Here is a 19,376-nt window from a genome sequence, read left to right as displayed (position 1 = left end):
CAAAGAACCGGCAGAACACCAGAGGACGCCACTTCTACTGTTCCTCAGCGTTTGGCGCTTTTAATAGGTAGGATAGTGCACTTTTACGTAAATGTGTTGTATTAGAAAACTTTTTTTCATGTCTTTTGGAGTATGCTAAGGCATGGATGAAGTAAAATAACAATACCCAACCACACCTAAATCATACTTGCCTTAACTCCATCATAATTATCATCTTCGGAAACAAAACAATATTTAAATTTATTCTTACGAGGTCACTATTGCAGTTTTTTTTCCTCGCTGTAGATTGCAGATGATCACCATGACATTAACAATCACTCAACATACAACATTTAAGGTTTTAAAGTACAATGCCCCATGAACTATAGAACTCCATGACCCACAAGTTACATACGAAACATTTCACACTTATGCCTTTAAATCCAGCAGCAGTAGCCAGGGCAAGAAACTCTGTTTCATATCTCTCAATTCCTTCTTTAGTCACCACTATAAGATCTGTTTGGCAAGTAGCTTTGTCGCGTGCACTATAATCAGGAATCACAGGAAGAATTGCGTCAACAGCTATTACCTTTCCATTGTCTGGTAAAGTCTTGTAACAATTTTTCAGCAACTTCAAGCCATGATCATCATCCCAATCATGAAGTATCCATTACAAAAGTATTGATGGATGTTGTCTGTGAGTATTCCAGACAAAAGGCACTCCTTTTACAAAGCATCATAAGACGATGACAGACTTTATGATCTTGAGAGTTATAGATCACTCTCAACTACTAATATTTCTAATGTGTCATTATCCTATCCCTTAATCTATAAGTATTCACCTGATCTGTAGATACTTTCCTGATTATTTAAAATTCCATATGGTATAGCTAAAGTTAGAGAGAGTGTTATATAATTTGTATGCGTGGTTCAAAGTCGCGGTCGCGGCCCGGACAGTTCCACATCGGTCTCGACATATCAGTCGCGGTCTCGGCGAGATCCGCATTTTTGAAATATTTAATATTCTAAAAATTGTAAAAAATTTGATAAACAAAGATAATTAAAAAATTAGTAAAAATAATGAAAATTCAAGTTGACTCGGGATGATTCGGAGTGATGACTCGGCTGTTTTAACCCTTTGCGGTGACGTCTCGATGAGTCAAGTATTTCAAAATCGTATCGTCCCGATATCGTATCAGGAGGGACCGAGACGGTAACGACTCGACCGAGTCTTTGAACCATGTGTGTAAGTAACCTTTAAAGTTAAAGCGTCTGTTGCCTAACAACTAAATGTTCATTGATTAAAGTGGTAAAAATAAATGCAACTCAAATAAGAAGTTGGGTAACTTATTAGACTCTGAAGATCTGCATAATATGGTTCAAAAGAGAAGGACTGTACATAATTAGATTGAAAAGATCTGCAGAATATTGTTCAAAGATAGCATTTGTTGTGACTGACTGACTTCTAATAAGATTTCCTTCAAAGTTGAACTTACCTTCATAAGAATGGCATCCCCCAGTGGAACACTTTCAAACATGTCTCCTCCAACATGTTCAACTCCTGCAAATTTTTATTAAGGGTAGAAGGTAATGGATTACAGATTAAAAAAAAAATCCTATTCTAATGCAGTGGATTATGGAATAAACAATTCTTCTTTTCAAGCAATAGTTTGTGGAAGCCTGTGATTCAGTATAACAGTGTGTCGTGAGTAGAATGGCTTTTCCTAGGAAGGATGATGATGAAAATGGGATTCTGTCCCATATGGGTAAAATGGATCCTCAACTGTGTTACAACTGCTGCTTACTCTTTTAATGTAAATGGCCAAAAGGTGGGATATGTTAAACCATCCAGGGGTATTAGACAAGGAGATCCCCTTTCCCCTTATTTATTCCTTATTTGTGCTGAGGGGCTGTCCAACCTGATGAACCAGAGACTAAACAGTAAAGCTCTAACAGGTGTCAAAGTAGGGAAGGAATGTCCAATGCTGTCTCATTTACTGTTTGCTGATGACTCTCTATTCTGCTGTAAAGCTAGTATCCAGGAAGCTGAACAAATGAAAGGGATGTTTGCTATATATGAACGAGCTTCAGGACAAGCCATCAACTATGAAAATTCTGCTGTGTTCTTTAGTGCAAACACAAACAAAGATTTGAGGAAGACCATATGTCCGGGGCTTGGAAATATGAAGGAAGCTGCAAGTGGGAAATACTTAGGACTCCCTATGATGATAGGCAGATCAAAACAACAGGCACTACAAGAAAATTGGTCATCAGTGACAACTTTTCTCTGTGACGAAAAAAAGTTGTCACAAAAGTGGATCCTTTATTGACGACTTTCTAACTCGTCACAAACCTCTAATGGGAGCCAACTCATTTGTGACGACTTTTCTAAGTCATCACTAGTAAATTCGCGCCAAGATTTAGCAAGAGCGCGGGAGTGTTTAGAACACACAATAGTGACGACATTAAGAACATCATCACTATTGCTTGGCCTATTTACGGACGACTTTTTGTTATTGTCACTGATCACTAAAAAAAAAGTTATTAGTGACAATATTTTGTAGTGATGACAATAAGTCGTCACAAAAGGAGCTTCTTTAGTCGCGACACCTAAAGTTGTCCCAATTGCATCAAAGCAACTAAATGTTTAGTGACAACCCGTTATTTTCGTCACAAACTACACTGCAAGAAATATGGTCATTAGTGACAACATTTTCTAGTGACGACAAAAGTCGTCACAAAACGTGGTTGCTTAGTGACGACAAGGAGACCTTGAAAAACGTTGTCACTAAAATGATCTATATAGTGACAACTTCTAATATTGTCACTGTCACTCTACCGATTCGGATTTAGTGACAAGAATTAATCGTCACTGTTTAAAGTACTTATTTCTAAGTCACTTTCATTAATTCTACTGTGCCACCCTAACTTTTGCGATTTAGCCCCAAATGTTGTAAAAAATTCCATTAATTCCATTATGATACCTTAACTTTTACAATTTAGCCCCATATGTAGTACACCGATTTCTTTAATTCTATTATTACTCCCTAACTTTTGTAATTTAGCCCCATATGTAATTCACCAATTTCATTAATTCTATTATGGCACTCTAACTTTTGCTATTTAACCCCCATATGTAATACACCAATTTTATTATTTCTATTATGGCACCCTAGCTTTTACAATTTAGCCCCTATTTTTTTATTAGGAAATTGCGAATGGTATCTTGATAAACTATGCATAAATATTTTATAATTTTCTCAAACTTAAGTAATAATTTATTATAAACTCTAAAGATATATCTTTCATTACAATAGTTATAAAGGCAGGCAGGTCTTTTATCAATGGAATAAGAAATTTATGCCAGATTTATCCTTTGTACTACATGCCAAGTAGTATTAGCAAAGGAATAACAAAGTACTACAAAGTAATTAACAAAATAGCCTTCAGGGAGTGTAGTTTATGGGCAAATGAGCATTATCTATTCAAAGTACCAACTTTTTATGGGCATTTTACTCTCAAACATATAATTTATGATAAATTTATAAATGTTTGTAAGTAAAATTCAAAAAGTGTTACACTAATTTCTTACAAAACGAAAACTGGCAGGTTATCTTTTCAACATAAATTAAATTTTTTTAAAAAAAGAAATGGCCCATAAAGTACCAACTCTTTGTGGGTTTCCTCCATTACATGAACAAATATTCTGCTCTTTATGGGCATTTCACTCTGAATCATTTAATTTATGTTAAATACATAAATGTTTGTAAGTAAAATTCAAAAAGTGTTGCACTAATATTTTTATGAAAAGGAAACTGGTAGGTTTTGTATTTAACATAAATTAAATATGTGAAAGGAAAAAAAAATTACCCATAAATCTATGTCTTGCAAATCTATACTAGTAAAATAGTTTCAAACAAAATTAAACATTAAAATAAACTGTAATTTATACACATTAAAATATCTGTAATTTATACACATTTTGCAACTACTACTTTGTGTTTTCTCTGTAATGAATTTTTTAACTATTGAGAACTTAAGTTTTGTCTTGCAAATCTATACTAGTACAATAGTTTTAAACAAAATTAAACATTAAAATAAATGTTTGAAAAAGAACAAAAGTACATTTATCACTTGCAGTAATGTAACAATTTAACAATAATTTGTTATAAATATAAAAAAAAATCATACATTTCCTATTTATCTTGATGGCAACATGGTGGAAAATAAATAATTATGATAATCTAAAAATAGAGGTAGTCAATGGTAGAATTTAACAATAAAACTGAATATAAACTATTTTGATTGTTCGATCAACTAATTTGGTTCTCTGGTTTGTTAGATTACAAGTCATACATAATTGATAACACCATAAAATGAGTACCAAAAAGATTTTGATAAAAGAATGTTTATTTTTTTCAAATCATAAACATATTTCTAACAACATTTTTAGTTTGTAAATTATTTTATTGTATAATAAATTAGAAAAGTCCTATATTAGTTAAAAATGTTAAAAAAATTTTGCCCAAACACACTAAATTGTCATATTCTATTATTTTAATACAACTTGAGAGTAAAAAAAATAATAAAAAAACTTAATTACATAAAGATGAGAAAAAGAAAAAAGAGAGAGGTAGGAGTAAGGACAAACAAAGTGTGATTTTCTTGCATCTATATAGGAAGAATGTGTGTTATTTATACGTACAAAACAAAGAGCGGCAAACTAAAAAATTCAAGAGGCATGGCGGACAAAGGAATTTTGAGGAAACGACATCGTTTGCTTCACTAGTATGCACTCTATGTCCAAAACACTTAGCCAAAATTTCAGACACTTTTTCCCTTTCTCTTTGTCCTTCTCGCTTCCCCGAAGATGAACTCCTCTCTTTCAAGCTCGCACTACCAAATCCATCATGAACTGAAGTTTGCCATTGTCATCAATTTAGGCAACTTTATCAAGTTCGAACCACCAACATACCTAATTCAGCTGTTACACTGGCTTGGTGGCAAGAAATAAAAAATTAGGGCTTGAAAATTTGGGTGAAAGCTGGAGTTTAGAGCTTGAAGCTTGGGAAAAATGAGAAGTTAGGGAATGAAGGTATAGTTTGAGGTAATTTCAATATTATGTGTCTGATTTTGCAATGCATGGTATATATTTTTTGTGGGTACGGCTAGTTGCACCTTCTCTGTTTCGTCAGATTTAGTTTTTAGGTTCAATCTTGTTAGTCTCTGATTTAAGCATCAACAAGTTTTGAATCCCTTCTGTTCTGTTCTTATAGATTTGTTGGATTTTCATGAATTGATTCTTTGTTAGTGATTTTTGGCTAGAATGCTGTGAATCTTGATTTGGGTTCTAGCAAAATTTGGTCAAATTCGTCAGGTCTCTTTGGAAGTGCTATTTCTTATAGCTAAGAATAATGAACGAGCTGATCCATTTTGGCTTTTCATAAAATCTGAAATCTGAGTTATTTTTAAGAGGTGAACGCTTCAGTCTTGATTTGGTTTTTTGGTAAAAGTAAGAAAGATTGTTGCTTTTCATCCTTTTGTGGAGTTGGATATAAACGGTTGTTTTAAATGAAAACTTGCAGTTTACTTTTTCTCATCCCATGTGTCTGCTACTTCCAAATGTACTTTTATGATTGCTGATCCCAAAAGTTATAATTTTCTTTCATTTTTTTTCTTTTTCGCTGGATCGGTTAAGTAATGGATAAGAAAAGGGTGATGTTCCCCTTGTTTGCCATGGTCATTCTCGTCCAGTTGTGGATTTGTTTTACAGCCCAATTACTCCAGATGGGTTCTTCCTCATCAGTGCAAGCAAGGGTAATTCCTTTTGCTAGAATTATTTAGACATATGAATTTGAACACTAGTTACCGGTATTAGTTGAGCAATCTAGTTTGTTGATACGAATTTTACTAGTTCATCATATTTGTGTGTACGCTTTAGCAGTCTAGTTTCCCCTGCTAGTAATGGTTAGGAGAAATATAATGAATGGATTACTGCTTTGACGTTTGATGGTCCAACTATCCAAGCAAATGAGTATTCAAAAGCATTCCCAGTTAATTGCTACCAGAATTAAAAGAAAGGAAACAGATAGCACCGACCTAATCTCTAGCTTTTCCTTCATATTCACACTTACCCATTCTTGTAAATTGAGCATATCTTGTTCATTTGCAGCTTCCTGAGCTAACAAATTTGTCCGACCATTAGGCTTTTGGGCATTCTGAAAGGATATGTACCTCAGTCTCAATATCCTTGCTCGAATCCTTGGCGAATTGAATTCTTTGGTTTTCTTTATTTTGTAAAGTTGGGATTTAGGTTGGCTTTAGCAGTAATTGCCATCGCTATGATCTCTTTATCGTTAGGTCCTATTATTTTCATAACCAAGTCCAGTTTCTCTTTCACTTGCTCAGTATTCATGTCAATGTCAGCTTATAGGCAGAGTAGGCAGATGTAGCAGGGAGTTCACCATTCCAATTTGAAATTGCAGCTAATTGTAAAAAGTTACAGTAATCTTTCCAGAAAGAACCTTTTTGGCCATCTCTTTTTATTTGTCTATTTATCAAGTCCTTTGTCTTTAGTTGCACCTACACGACTTGTTCTAATTCTCATAACTACCTTTAAGATTTTTTTAATTTAAACCTTTTGGTCCATGATATCACGGTCATTTGTACCAATTCGTACTTGAAACTAGCTACTGTTTCTAGCCATGAAATATACAGCCAGTCTGTTGCTATCATGAGTGTAAGTAACGTTTGAATGACTGTGTAAGCTCCTTTTTGTAATCTCCAGACCCCAAATACTTACTCGCAATCAATTTTCTTGATGTCTGATTACTTTTTTTCACTTGTTGGGGAGGTCTCTTTCTATTACATATTGGGCAGTATATATCGTAAGCAAGTGTGATTCACTGAGCTACGATATTGAGGTGTGGCATTTTGGCCTCTCAACTTGCTATGGGTTTGTGACCAGTAAAATGAAATGATATTTTTTAGGTCAGGTATGATTATGTGACTTGCCAAGACACTTACCAAGGGCTTCCAAGATTTACTTGTGAACATTTATCTTTGTATCTTTTTTATCATGTTCCTAGTGGTATACCAAGAAACATTTATCCTGGTCATTTGACAATAATGATTTTCTCTTTGGCAACCTTCTAGATCAATATACATTTCTCATTATCTGCTGCAAATCTCTTCTCTCTTCTTGCTCCCTCATTGGTTCTTTCATCTTCCAAGGAGATGCCACGTAGAGAGAGTTAAAGGATAAGTCTCGGAAGATTTCTTCATCAGAGAAGGCCTGTACTGGTTGGGAAGATGAATACGATGTTTCATCCAAGTAGGTAAACAAATTCCGACCTTGTTACTATAAATTTGTCTTCAAAACAGCTATCATGCTGGTTATCTGTTTTTGTTTTCTTGTTTGCTTAAAGGATTTGGTGATATTGGTATAAGTGATATGACCAGTACATGAAGTAGAACATCAGTTATTTTATGACTATCAGAAGTCCTGTGATTGTTAGATGGTTGTGTGAGTAAGTAATAGATTGGAGTTGCTTCTGATTATCGAATTTGGGATGGACCATAGCTAGCACTAAGAGTACATCTGTGGATCTGTGCTAGGAACCACACTTAGCAACAATCAGTAAATTTCCAAAATTACCTATTTTTTGAGGAACTCCTTATGTATTTTCACAAGTGGATATTTATGCCGTATTGGCTAATTGAGATTACTTCATTGTGACAACCAAAGAGTTTGTGGACAGAACTCAAGTAAAATCACTTCAACTATGGAGCAATGCAAACTCACCCAATATGATCTAACCTTGTCCACTGACAAAAGTACTTGCTGTTCCAGGCCTCGAAGTCAATTACTTTGATAATCAAAAAGTTAGATGTTCTCATAATGTGATTTGAACAAGTTTTTTAATAAAGAAGATATCCAATATCACAATATAATGCTTGTGAATAATTTAAAATGGCATGTAGAGGATATGAAACTCAATTCATTGTCAGTTTCTAGTCCTTATAATCTAAACTTCTTGTTAACTTCTTGTACTTAGATAATACACAACTTTTTAACTGTTTCTTGTACTTAGATAACTTGTGTAAGGTTGTAATAGCATATTTTTTTTACTAAAGTCTATTCTAATGCATATAATATTTTATTCTCAATGCAGTCCAGTTTGATATTGATCACGAGGAGATTGTTGGATATGATGATAGAGATGGTTGAAGTCCGACATTGGTGGTGCAATCTTTGCTTTAGTTTAGAAAGCTAGTACTCTATTTTTTGGGAAGGATGCATATTGGCCATTAGTGCTTGAATTGATTATGTGGGTTTTGGGACACAACATTTCTGGTTAACTTCTATTTTGATGAATTCACAAATGTTTATGGCCATATATATGAATTTGTAGCTTCATTCTACATGAATTTTGCCTTTTGTCAAATTGAATGTTCTACTATAATTTGTTGAAATTGCTATGACAATGCTATATCCATAATGGTTAATTTCAACTCTTCAAAACAAAGCTCAGTGACAACCTTTGGAGGCTGTCACTAATGAGAAATTATCTAATGACAAAAAAAAGTTGTCACAAAATAGAAAATAAAAACTCTTTGTCACAACAGAGACTGTCACTAAATCTAAGCTACATTTGTGACGACAATTGTTGTCAGTAAAATAGTTATATACAATGGCTTTCGGTGCTTTTTAGTGACGACCTTAAGTAGAGCATTTTTGACAAAAGGTCAATTCGTCAATAAAACACTTCCGGATTGTCGTCACTAATGACAACTATTTAGTGACGACAATGTCGTCACTAAATAGTTGTCATTAGTGACGACAATCCGGAAGTGTTTTATTGACGAATTGACCTTTTGTCAAAAATGCTCTACTTAAGGTCGTCACTAATGACAACTATTTAGTGACGACATTTTAGGTCGTCACTGTTTACTTTTACCGACGGGGATTTAGTGACGACTTTGTGACGATCAAAAAGTCGTCAATGAAAGGTATTTGTGACGATATTTGTATGTTCTGTGATGACTTTGTGTTGTCACTGATGAACAATTTTCTTGTAGTGAGGTTTTTGGCTATATCAAACAAAAGGTAAAAGACAAGCTACAAGGATGGAAGAGAAACCTGTTAAGCCCAGCAGGAAGGGAGACTCTTATCAAATCAGTGGTAATGGCTCTTCCCACATGTACCATGTCATGCTTCAAACTTCCCAAAGTGCTGTGTAAGGATATAAGTCAGATGATAGCTAGGTTCTGGTGGAATGGGGGAGAGAAAGAGAGGAAAATACATTGGACTAGCTGGAAAAAAATGTCTCAGGTGAAAGGTAGAGGGGGATTGGGTTTTAGAGACTTGGAAAAATTCAATGAAGCTCTCTTAGCCAAGCAACTATGGAGAATACTCACCAGTCCAAATTTGCTGGTGAGTAAGGTGATGAAGGCTAAGTATCTAGCACAACCACAGAACTGGAACAAGGATCCACCTCGAGCAGCTTCTTGGATCTGGAAAAGCATAATGGGAAGCAGGAAACTATTGACAGAAGGGATAGGGAAGAGAGTAGGGAATGGAAAAACAATCGATATTTGGCAGGATATTTGGGTACCAGGGAGTGATGATGGCAGGATAAAAACTCGGAGAGATCCACAGTGCACCATAAGGAAAGTAGATGAACTGATAACAGATGGAAAATGGAATCAAAGAACTCTGAATCGTTGGTTTATAGAAGAGGATATCCAGAAGATAAAGGCTATACCACTAAGTATAACAGGCTGCCAAGATATACTATATTGGAGATACACCAATTCAGGCGTGTTCACTGTGAAGTCAGCCTATGATGTAGCAATGAGTACAAGTCAGCAACAGCACAAGGAAAGGATGCAAGAGGATAGAGGGGGAACGAGCTATGCCCAACAGAGCTCAAAAATCTGGAAAGGGGTGTGGTCCTTACAGATGAAACACAAACTAAAACATTTCATCTGGAGGTGTTTACATCATAGCCTACCAGTAAATGAACAAATAAGCAGGAGAACAGGTAAAGGCAGTCCAATGTGTAGAAGTTGTGGGGAAGGGGTGGAAACAATTGAACATATGCTGTTTTTTTGCAACACTACTGAAACCACCTGGAAGCTAGCACCAATACAATGGGATGGTTTGAAGGATATGAGAAGCAATTTTGTAAGATGGTGGGAAGGGATATTAGGCACAAAAAAGAGGGAACAAGGTAAGGAACATATAGCGCTAACTGTAAATATCCTCTGGCAAATATGGAAGACGAGGAACAGGAAAGCTTTTGATGAAAAAGATGCAGATCCAAGGAAGTCAGTACAAAAAGCTATGGTAGAATGGAATGAGTATAGAGAAGCCCAAAAAAGTTTAGATGGAAAGTTCATTCAACAAACAACAAGCTCAAATAGCAGCGAGGCATGGAAGCCACCCTCAAGAGGACAGATAAAGATAAATTCTGATGCTGCATTCTCACAAAACATGAAGAGAACAGGCATAAGTGCTGTGGCTAGGAATGAAGAAGGAAAACTGATGAAAGCTTGGGCAAGAGCTGAACTAAAAGTTAGCGAGCCACAAGTGGAGGAAGCAGCAGCAATTCGGATGGGAATGCAAATGGCTTACTGATAAGTGACTAATTTACGTAATAATTGTATGATATTTTATATTATTTTTAGTCACTTTGGGTATATTATTGGAAGAAAATAATTCATTTTGGCTATAATTGGTATAAAATACTTTTGTTCAATTAAATGAGGTTTTTATCACTTTTTACTTGGATTTTGTGTATTTTGACAGTTTTGATACATTTTCGTATTTCGGCTATAACTTAAGCTACAATGATCGGATTGGGATGATTCTTGAACCCATTTGAAGACAAGAGATAGATCTACAACTTTGGTGAAGATATCCGAATCCAGTTTGAAGGTTTTCCAGGTCAAAAAAGCCGAAATACAGAGTCAATTGCTATTGATCGAAACTGGAACAAGGCATGGAGCAGGCAAGGGTATTTCAGTCATATCTCAGCCTACACAGATCCAAATGAGGTGATTCTTGATGCATTGGAAAGATAACTCAAAAGGCTACAACTTTCGTGTTTTACACATGAGCTGGTTCAGCCTCTAACATCAAGAAAAGATCGGTTGAAGTTGGGCCAAAAACAGAGCAAGTGATCCACACTCGGATCCACTATTCATCCGAACCCTCGGCTGTTTCTGGGTTAGTGGATCCGAGGCACTGTAGCAGCTCGGATCACTGGTCAGAAAAGGCTGCTTTATACGCGTAAAACTCAATTTCACCTCCACCAACTCACATGTGATGCTAGACATGTGAGAGACATTACCAGCTGTAAGGAGAAAGTGTAAAGCTTCATTTCTTGACCACCTTTCATCATTAAATAGCCAAATTCATTGCAAAATGGAGAGAGGAGATAGAGCAAAAGGAGATTGGAGTTCATAGCAGAAAAAAATAGGAGACATACGGGAGAAAACTTGGAGTGCAGAGATGTAGCTCTTGCATTTTCTGAGTAGTAGCAGTAGGTTAGTATAGAGTAGAGTGTTATCCATTCTTGTTTATTAGCTAGGCAAAGATGAAGATGGAGGATGAAGAAGGCAAGGAGATGAACTCATGTGACAAGGGTTACATTCCTTCCAAACTCTTTATCTTTTGTACTTGATTCCAAGTTTAGTTAATATACAAGTGCTAGATTTTGTGTTTAATATGTGTATCTAAAGTTTAAGCCTTGGGTTTGGTTGAACTTTCTATGATTGTTAGTGTTTATTATTTGGCTATTTGATTGCTAGTATTTGAGCAAGTTATTTAGCACTTTGGCTCTTGAAATCATGATTAATCTGGTACCATTAATTGTGATTATCTAAGGTGTTGTTTCTGCAATGAAAATTGAGATTTAACACTAGTTCAAGAAGTGCTAAACATAGGGAGTACACTCACGAAAGTAGAGGTGCACTTATGTGGTTTTTAGTGATTCATTTCATGTAATTTCATTGAAGAAATGAACTTGTAGCTAATTTCATAACCATGAAAATAGGTATGGATTAGTTATGAGTATAGTTGATTCACTACGAAAGTAGGTTTCACATGTTTAAGGAAATTACACCATAACTAGCCTAAATGTAGTATTCAATGATCCAAATGTAGCACTTGCATGAGTAGTTAGGGATACCACAACCTAAGGAGCTTTTATTTGTTATTTTGTATAATTTGAGTAGGTAAAATTTGTTATAATTCATTGATAGCCTAAATAATAGAGAAGGTTTAGTAGTACCGGTAATTGCAATCTTCCTTGTGGGATCGACCCTTAATACCCTATACTCGCTCACGATTCGTATACTTGCGATAAATCGCGTGTGGGGTGTTTAGGAATTTATAAATGTAAAACTTGATTAGAATGAGGTTAAATTGATATGTATACCCTGCGCACGTCACTTACGATGCAAACTGGAAGGAAGTAGAATTCCAGTCTGACTGCAAGGAGGTAGTGGACATGATCAACAAGGAAAAGGACCAGCATACCAGGATAGCTACTGTCCTTGAAGACATTGCAAATATGAGATGTTTGTTTGAACAATGTACTTTCTCTTTTGTTCATAGAGCGGGAAACAGCTGTGCACATAGCTTAGCAAAATTTGCGGTAAAGCTAACTAAAAATGTTGAATGGGAAGAGTGTTTTCCCATGTGGCTCCATGAGAGTGCACAAAAGGATTACAAACGGAGAAATTCTGATGTATCCAATCTTGTAATATCAAGTTCATGAAATGAAGTGAATTTATGATGTTTGACAAAAAAAATAATAAAGTATAACAGTGTGTCGTACAACATATTGAAACTTCTTTAATTCCAAAAAAAAAAATTATAGAACTCATGATGGTAAGTGTCTTTCTTCCCCAAAACTAACTCATTCGTTTTGCAATTTAACTGAGATTATTTTGAAGTGCCTGCATCTGTTTCTTTATTTGTTCTCACATGCTATCTTGAATTGGTTAATTAAAGGGTAATGAAGCAAAAGAGCAAACATAACTGAGCAACAAATGGAGAAGAGCAAAAATTATACCAGGATAGGCTGGTGCATGTTGTATAACATGTGGCAAATCAAAATTATTACCCTTGAGGCTAGGGTATTTAGTTGTGATTATATTGAGGTTCATTCCAAGACCACCACCAACATCTACCAAAGTTTTGAGGTGCTCAAAACCTTTGTACCGTTCAAGCATTCTGTTTATGACGATAGCTGTGTGGTGGATCATTGTCTTGTTGAATACCTCATTGAATCTGGGGTCGCTTCCAAGAAATTCAAATGCATGTGTACCATGCGCCCTGTGAAACGGATCTCCCCCTTCGCGAACTGCATCTTCTAATTGGTACCTAAATTTTGGGTCCAAAAGCATATTTTATGGAGGCCTTTTTACAAGCCGAATTGTTCTTAAATACATGCAAGGAAGAAAAGCATCCATAGAGTTCACACGTGTACTCACAACGAAAACTATGAACAAAATTTATTCAGTGCTACTTTAATGTTGGCTTGAGTAGTCAGTGCTACTTTAAGTGTAATTGTCTATGGATTTGATATTTCACAAAGGAATTATGTGTTACATCCAAAGTAGAGATTTGAGTCGTTTAAGTCCACTATCTTGTGTTGTTCTATCAAAATCCAGTGATCCTGTTTTGGCGATTTTAGAAGAAAATCACTAAAAGTAATCCTTTTGCAGAGGAATTAAGACCATCACTAACAAAATGGCTACGTGCATCGTAGAATTACAACTTGTAGGTTAAGGCATAGTTAGAAGCAAAGGAGTGATTTGTTTTTTTTTTATTCCAGACACTGATAATATTTAATGGACTAGGGGCTGGAACAGTTCCTTACCGGTTATGTGTATTTCAACAAGATGTAAATGAATTTGATTACAATGTTAATCATTTTAAACACGGTGTAAGTTCAGTATATATTTTGGTGGGATCCACACATATTGTTGAAAATGATTCCCAAGTCATAATTTCAGCCGTGCATTTTTTTTTCTTGGCCAATCATGACTGTAATAATTCCTGCCACAAGTTCATTTCTATTCATTTCTAAAAATTAAAATAAAAGAAAGAGGGCTCAATGGAGTTTCTTAGGGTAGTGAATCGCTTTTGGACCAGGCACTATGCATCCACAAAGGAGTAATCTCAACTATAGGAGTTTTTGTTTTTATTAAACAGGATAAAAGAAAAGTGAAAATCTCACCGTCAATGAAGACCTTATCTTGAAGCAAGGCCAGCAGGAGCTTAGTGAACCTCCTCCCTTTGTTTTGTTCTGTACAAAGAACTTGGCCCACCGGCGCCAATCCATACACTCTTGTTGGCGTTTGGATAGCATGATCACCATCCACGTCGGTGGCAACGGAGCAGGTGAGCACAGAGTAGCTTGCCAGGAGCCGCAACATCCGATCCAGCATAGCAGCGGCATTTGGGTTTTCTGAAGACACGTTAGCCGCAATTTCTGAAGGCGACAGTTGAGCACCGGGACCAGCTCTGGCGATGATCTCGAACACATTGAGCCGGATGGCAGCAAGCAACATCATGGGCAGCCCTGCGGAGGTAACTAGCTGCATGGCGTACGAGAAGTGCTCCTCCTCCTCTTCTTCTTCTTCTTTTAGTACAACTTGGTTCTTGGTTGTTTCTGCCAAAGAATCCATATTACTACTACACTTCAAAAGATCCCACCGGCCTACTAATTACAGATTCTATTCTACTCTATGTTCACTGAATTGTGGATTCGCCCTGGTAACTGAGCTTTCGCCTTGTACCAGTATTTAAGGAGATGGAGCCTCTCCTGTTCAATTCTACTCTAAGCTTACGTACCATTGGTACAAATGTCCCAGCAGCCCATGTTCCAGGAGAAATTTCTAAAATTACGATGATTTTTAAAAAAATTCTACAAAGGGAGCATTTTTTGTATGGGATTCCCTTCAGGGGTCTTCGCATTCAGCAAATGCGAGCTCTTGAGCTCGCATTTGCTGAATGCGAGGTCTCCCTGAATTTTCCTAGCATCCAAATAAAAAAAAAAGAAAAAGAAAAACAGACCTCGCATTTGTCAAATGCGAGGTCATATACCTCGCATTTAACAAAGCGAGGTTCTCGGCTAGGCAACTCAGCTCGCATTTAGCGAGCATTGTGACGAAAGAAGCCCCTGGTCCAGTGCACTTGAAATCCTCGGTGACATGTTTTTCTATGCCAATTCAATGCCACCTATAGTATTGCGCCAAGTGTCCCATTATTATTTACACTTTAATTTTTTAATAATTCAACTTAGTTTGGTTTAACACAAGTGTAAATAATAACAGGACACTTGGCACAATATTATAGGTGGCATTGGGTTGGCATAGAAAACATGTCACCGAGGATCCCAAGTGGGTCCAGTGAGCGTGATCAAGCTGCAATTTTACATAAAAAGGCTGCTCAAACAATTGACATAAGTTAGAAGCCGTGCGTGTTTCATCATGCCAGTGATGAAACTGGAGCCAAAATTCACTATTTACCATCTTCAAATTATTTTCAAGAACATGAATCTAGATTTTGCCATGATTTTTCTTTTTGCTTCAGTTCCAATGCAGGCCTTCCCTTGCTTTATGATTTCACTGCAAATTATAAAATGATTTACAATTTGCAATGAAAATCTCTACAAATTTTACTACCTAAGGCTGTAAATTCATCAAAATTGGAAAAAAAAAAGATCCCATAATATTGCCATCAATACTTGATAATAATTTGGGGCAATAAATCTTAACCGAACTAGTATGCTTTCGGCTTTATTGTATCTCACATCCGATAAAAACAAATTCCTAAAAAATTATATTCAAAATTTTTTTAAATTAGGAGCACACAATCATTTTTGTTTTTGCATTGACATTTATCATAGAGGAATAAATCCTTTTTATTTTAAAACTCACAAGAGTTAGAAGTTAACAAATGTGAGGTCTCAGTACAAAATTTTATGTACTAGTAATTATTTTTATATAAATAACCAAAAAGTTATATTTCTTATAGATTAAAAGATTTGATAATCATACGGTTGAAAACACCTAATTTTATTATTAAATAAATTTGTAAATTTTTCATAGGTTAAAACGGTTAATTGATGAGTTCTCAATTCCTTTAGTGGCTATTTGTGAGCCTAAGGCGTTACCATGTGACATTCATGTGTTTGGAGCACGGCTCAGGATGGATAGTTGGATGGTGAATAGCCAGAGGTCTATTTGGGTGTTCTTTAAAAACTCTTTTGATTGTGCCTTTGTGGGAGAATCCTCTCAGCATTTGTCGCTTAAAATCACTTCTCAGCTTCTATCAGGTCCAATTTATTTTTCTTTTATCCACGCAAAGTGTAATGAGCAAGAGCAATCTTTGCTTTGGTCAACTTTGTTAGCGGAAAATCTGGCGGAGCACCCTTGGATGTTGGCGGGTGATTTCAATGTCACTGTTAGCGCGGAGGAAAAGAGGGGCGACTTGCCTTTTCGAGTAGATGAAGGAGTGGAGCCTAGAACTTTCATGTCGATGGCGGGTGTTTCGGATGTTGGTTTTTCGGGGTCCCCTTTCACTTGGTGTAATAATAGGGGGGGTATGGCTTGCATTTGGAAACACCTGGACAGAATGCTTGTCAATCAAACGGCCGTTCTTTCAGGGGGGTTCAACATCTAGGGAGGGAGCCTTCGGATCACGCCCCCCTTTTAATGTCATCGTCGACGAGGCTGGATAACAAGCCTAAACCTTTTCGGTTCTTGAATGTTTGGACGACGAAGCCTGGGTTTTTGGATGTCATTAGGAGGAGTTGGGCAGCCCCTTGTTCTGGGCGTCCTTTGCAACGTTTATCTGCTAAATTGCGAAATGTTAAACGGGACTTTCAAGTTTGGTCTCGTGTGGAGTTTGGTAACATTTTTGACGCGGTGAAGAGGGCGGAGGGCGAGGTAGCAGCTGCAGAGGATGCGTTTGGAAATGAGCCTTCTCAGTCGCATTGGTTGGCTCTCCAGGAGGCTCGTGCTATAATGAGGAATTCTCTGGCAACGAAGGAAGGGTTTTGGAGGCAAAAGGCACGGGTCAAATGGCTTAAGGACGGGGACAAAAATTCTAAGTACTTCCACTCGATAGTGGCGGAGAGAAGAGCAAAGTCTATCATACACCGAATTAAGAATGACCAGGGGGAGTGGATATCAGATGAAGCTCAGGGGTCTGCTATTGGGGTTGAGTTCTTCAAATCCTTACTTTCGGAGGAGACTGCCAGCGGGTCATGGAGTATTTTGGACGTAATTCCTAAGGTTGTTTCCGATGTTCAAAATGCTGATTTGGAGCGGTTTCCATCTCACAAGGAGGTAAGGGAGGTGGTGTTTAAAATGGATGGGGAGAGTGCGGGTGGGCCAGATGGATTTACAGGCACCTTTTTTTACATTTGTGTGGGAGGTGGTGGGCAATGATTTGTGTGAAACAGTGATTAGTTTCTTTTGTGGTCATGAGTTGCCGAGAAGCGTTTCTTCGACGTGGATAATGCTGCTTCCCAAGGTAACTTCCCCGCAAGATTTTAGTCAATTTCGGCCGATAAGCCTTTGTAACTTTGTCAATAAAGTCATTTCGAAACTGTTGGCCAACCGTTTGTCAAAGGTGCTGCCGAGTATTATCTTTCCGCAACAGAGTGGGTTTGTTCAGGGAAGGCAGATTTTTGAGAATTTTTTGTTGGCTCAGGAGTTGATATCTGATATTCGGAAATCTAATCGAGGGGGCAATGTAGTGTTGAAGTTGGATATGGCCAAGGCCTACGACAGAGTCTCTTGGCCTTTTTTGTTACAGGTTTTCCGTAAGTTTGGGTTTGGAGAGAGATGGATTGATATGATTTGGAGGCTGATTTCGAATGTCTGGTTTTCGGTTTTGATTAATGGTGTCCCACAAGGTTTCTTTAAATCTAGTCGTGGGCTACGGCAGGGGGACCCTATTTCTCCAGCTCTTTTTGTGATCGGTGCCGAGGTTCTTTCTCGCCTGTTAAATTCGTTGCTTTCCTCCCCGCTCTTCTCACCGTTTAGTGTATCTCAAGGATGCCCGAAGGTTACGCATCTGGCTTATGCCGATGATGTCGTTATCTTTTCTAGCGGGCTGAAGAGGTCAGTTCGTTTGGTGTTGAAAGCTTTGGAAGATTACTCTTTGGTATCAGGTCAGCAGGTGAACCATCAAACGAGTTGTTTTTTGACCCATAGCAACTTTCCTAGGGCGAGGAAACGTATGCTTGGAGAACTCACGGGGTTTTCCTCGAGGGAGTTTCCAGTTATATACTTGGGTTGTCCCTTATATGTCGGACGGAGGAAGAAAGTTTATTTTTCGGCAATTTGTGATTCCATACTGGGCAGGGTGCTATCGTGGAAGGGGAGGTTATTGTCGCATGGTGGTAGGCTGGTACTGATCAAGAGTGTGCTATCTTCTATGCCTCTTCATATTCTTGCGGCATCGACTCCTCCCAAAGCTATTTTTGGGATGCTGGAGAAGACGTTGCTAATTTCCTTTGGGGCTCCTCTGAGGGGGGGCTGCGTTTCCACTGGATCAAATGGGAACAGTTGTGTCAGCCATATGACAGGGGAGATGCTGGGTTGAGGTCGTTGAGGCATGTTTTCGAGGCTTTCTTAATGAAACTGTGGTGGCAGTTTAGGTTGCGGAAGTCCTTATGGGCTGAGTTTTTGCATTGTAAATATTGCCCGAACTCTCACCCTTGTTTTGCTGAAGTCTTGCTGGGGAGTTCTTGGACTTGGAAGAGATTGGTATCTATTCAGGGGGTTGCTGAGAAACATATTCGCTGGATCTTGTCCAACGGTTCGGCAAGCTTTTGGCATGATGATTGGTTAGGACAAGGTCCGTTATGCCGCCAGGTGGATACTTTCCAGGAATATGCAGTTTCCGAATTCGTGGAGCACGGTCGGTGGAATGAGCAGAGGCTACGCTCTGTCTTGCCCAGCTGGTTGGCGGGGCAGATCTTGAGTGTTGTACCTCCCGCTGAGGCGCACTCGGACAGAATGGTCTGGTCTCCCAGTACCTCAGGGAATTTTTCCCTATCGTCGGCCTACCAAATTGCTCGAGGGGTTGGTAACAGGTCTTGTCTGTATTCCTCGATCTGGAGTCAGGATTTGCCATGTAACGTTTCATTTTTTATGCTGCGTCTGCTGGGAGGCAAACTGCCAGTGATGGATATTTTGCACAAGTTTGGGGTTGTCGGGCCGTCTCGGTGTTTTTGTTGCTCCTTCCCATGCCAGGAGTCTCTGGACCATATTTTCTGTACTGGGGAGGTTGCACGGCGAATCTGGGCTAACTTTGAAGTGGTGGTGGGAGGGTTTGGTGTTTCCTCGACGATACGACATAA

General features: G+C 37.7%; 1 long non-coding RNA gene and 1 pseudogene across 2 annotated transcripts; one reads left to right on the top strand and one right to left on the bottom strand.

The window, feature by feature from the left end:
• Positions 1–215: 215 nt before the first annotated feature.
• LOC113690697 (caffeic acid 3-O-methyltransferase-like) lies at positions 216–14,815 on the bottom strand (annotated as a pseudogene).
• LOC140007618 (uncharacterized) lies at positions 4,861–8,403 on the top strand. 2 transcript variants are annotated; one of them, XR_011814919.1, is made up of 3 exons: positions 4,861–5,074; positions 7,135–7,316; positions 8,154–8,403. It is a non-coding gene; the product is annotated as an uncharacterized lncRNA (long non-coding RNA). The 2 variants fall into 2 exon arrangements; XR_011814918.1 differs by having other exon boundaries at positions 4,861–5,086.
• Positions 14,816–19,376: the final 4,561 nt, after the last annotated feature.

Source organism: Coffea arabica, chromosome 5c (assembly GCF_036785885.1).
Source record: "Coffea arabica cultivar ET-39 chromosome 5c, Coffea Arabica ET-39 HiFi, whole genome shotgun sequence".
NCBI lineage: Eukaryota > Viridiplantae > Streptophyta > Magnoliopsida > Gentianales > Rubiaceae > Coffea > Coffea arabica.
Note: the sequence above shows the minus strand (reverse complement) of the source record. Positions and strands in the feature narration are given on the sequence as shown.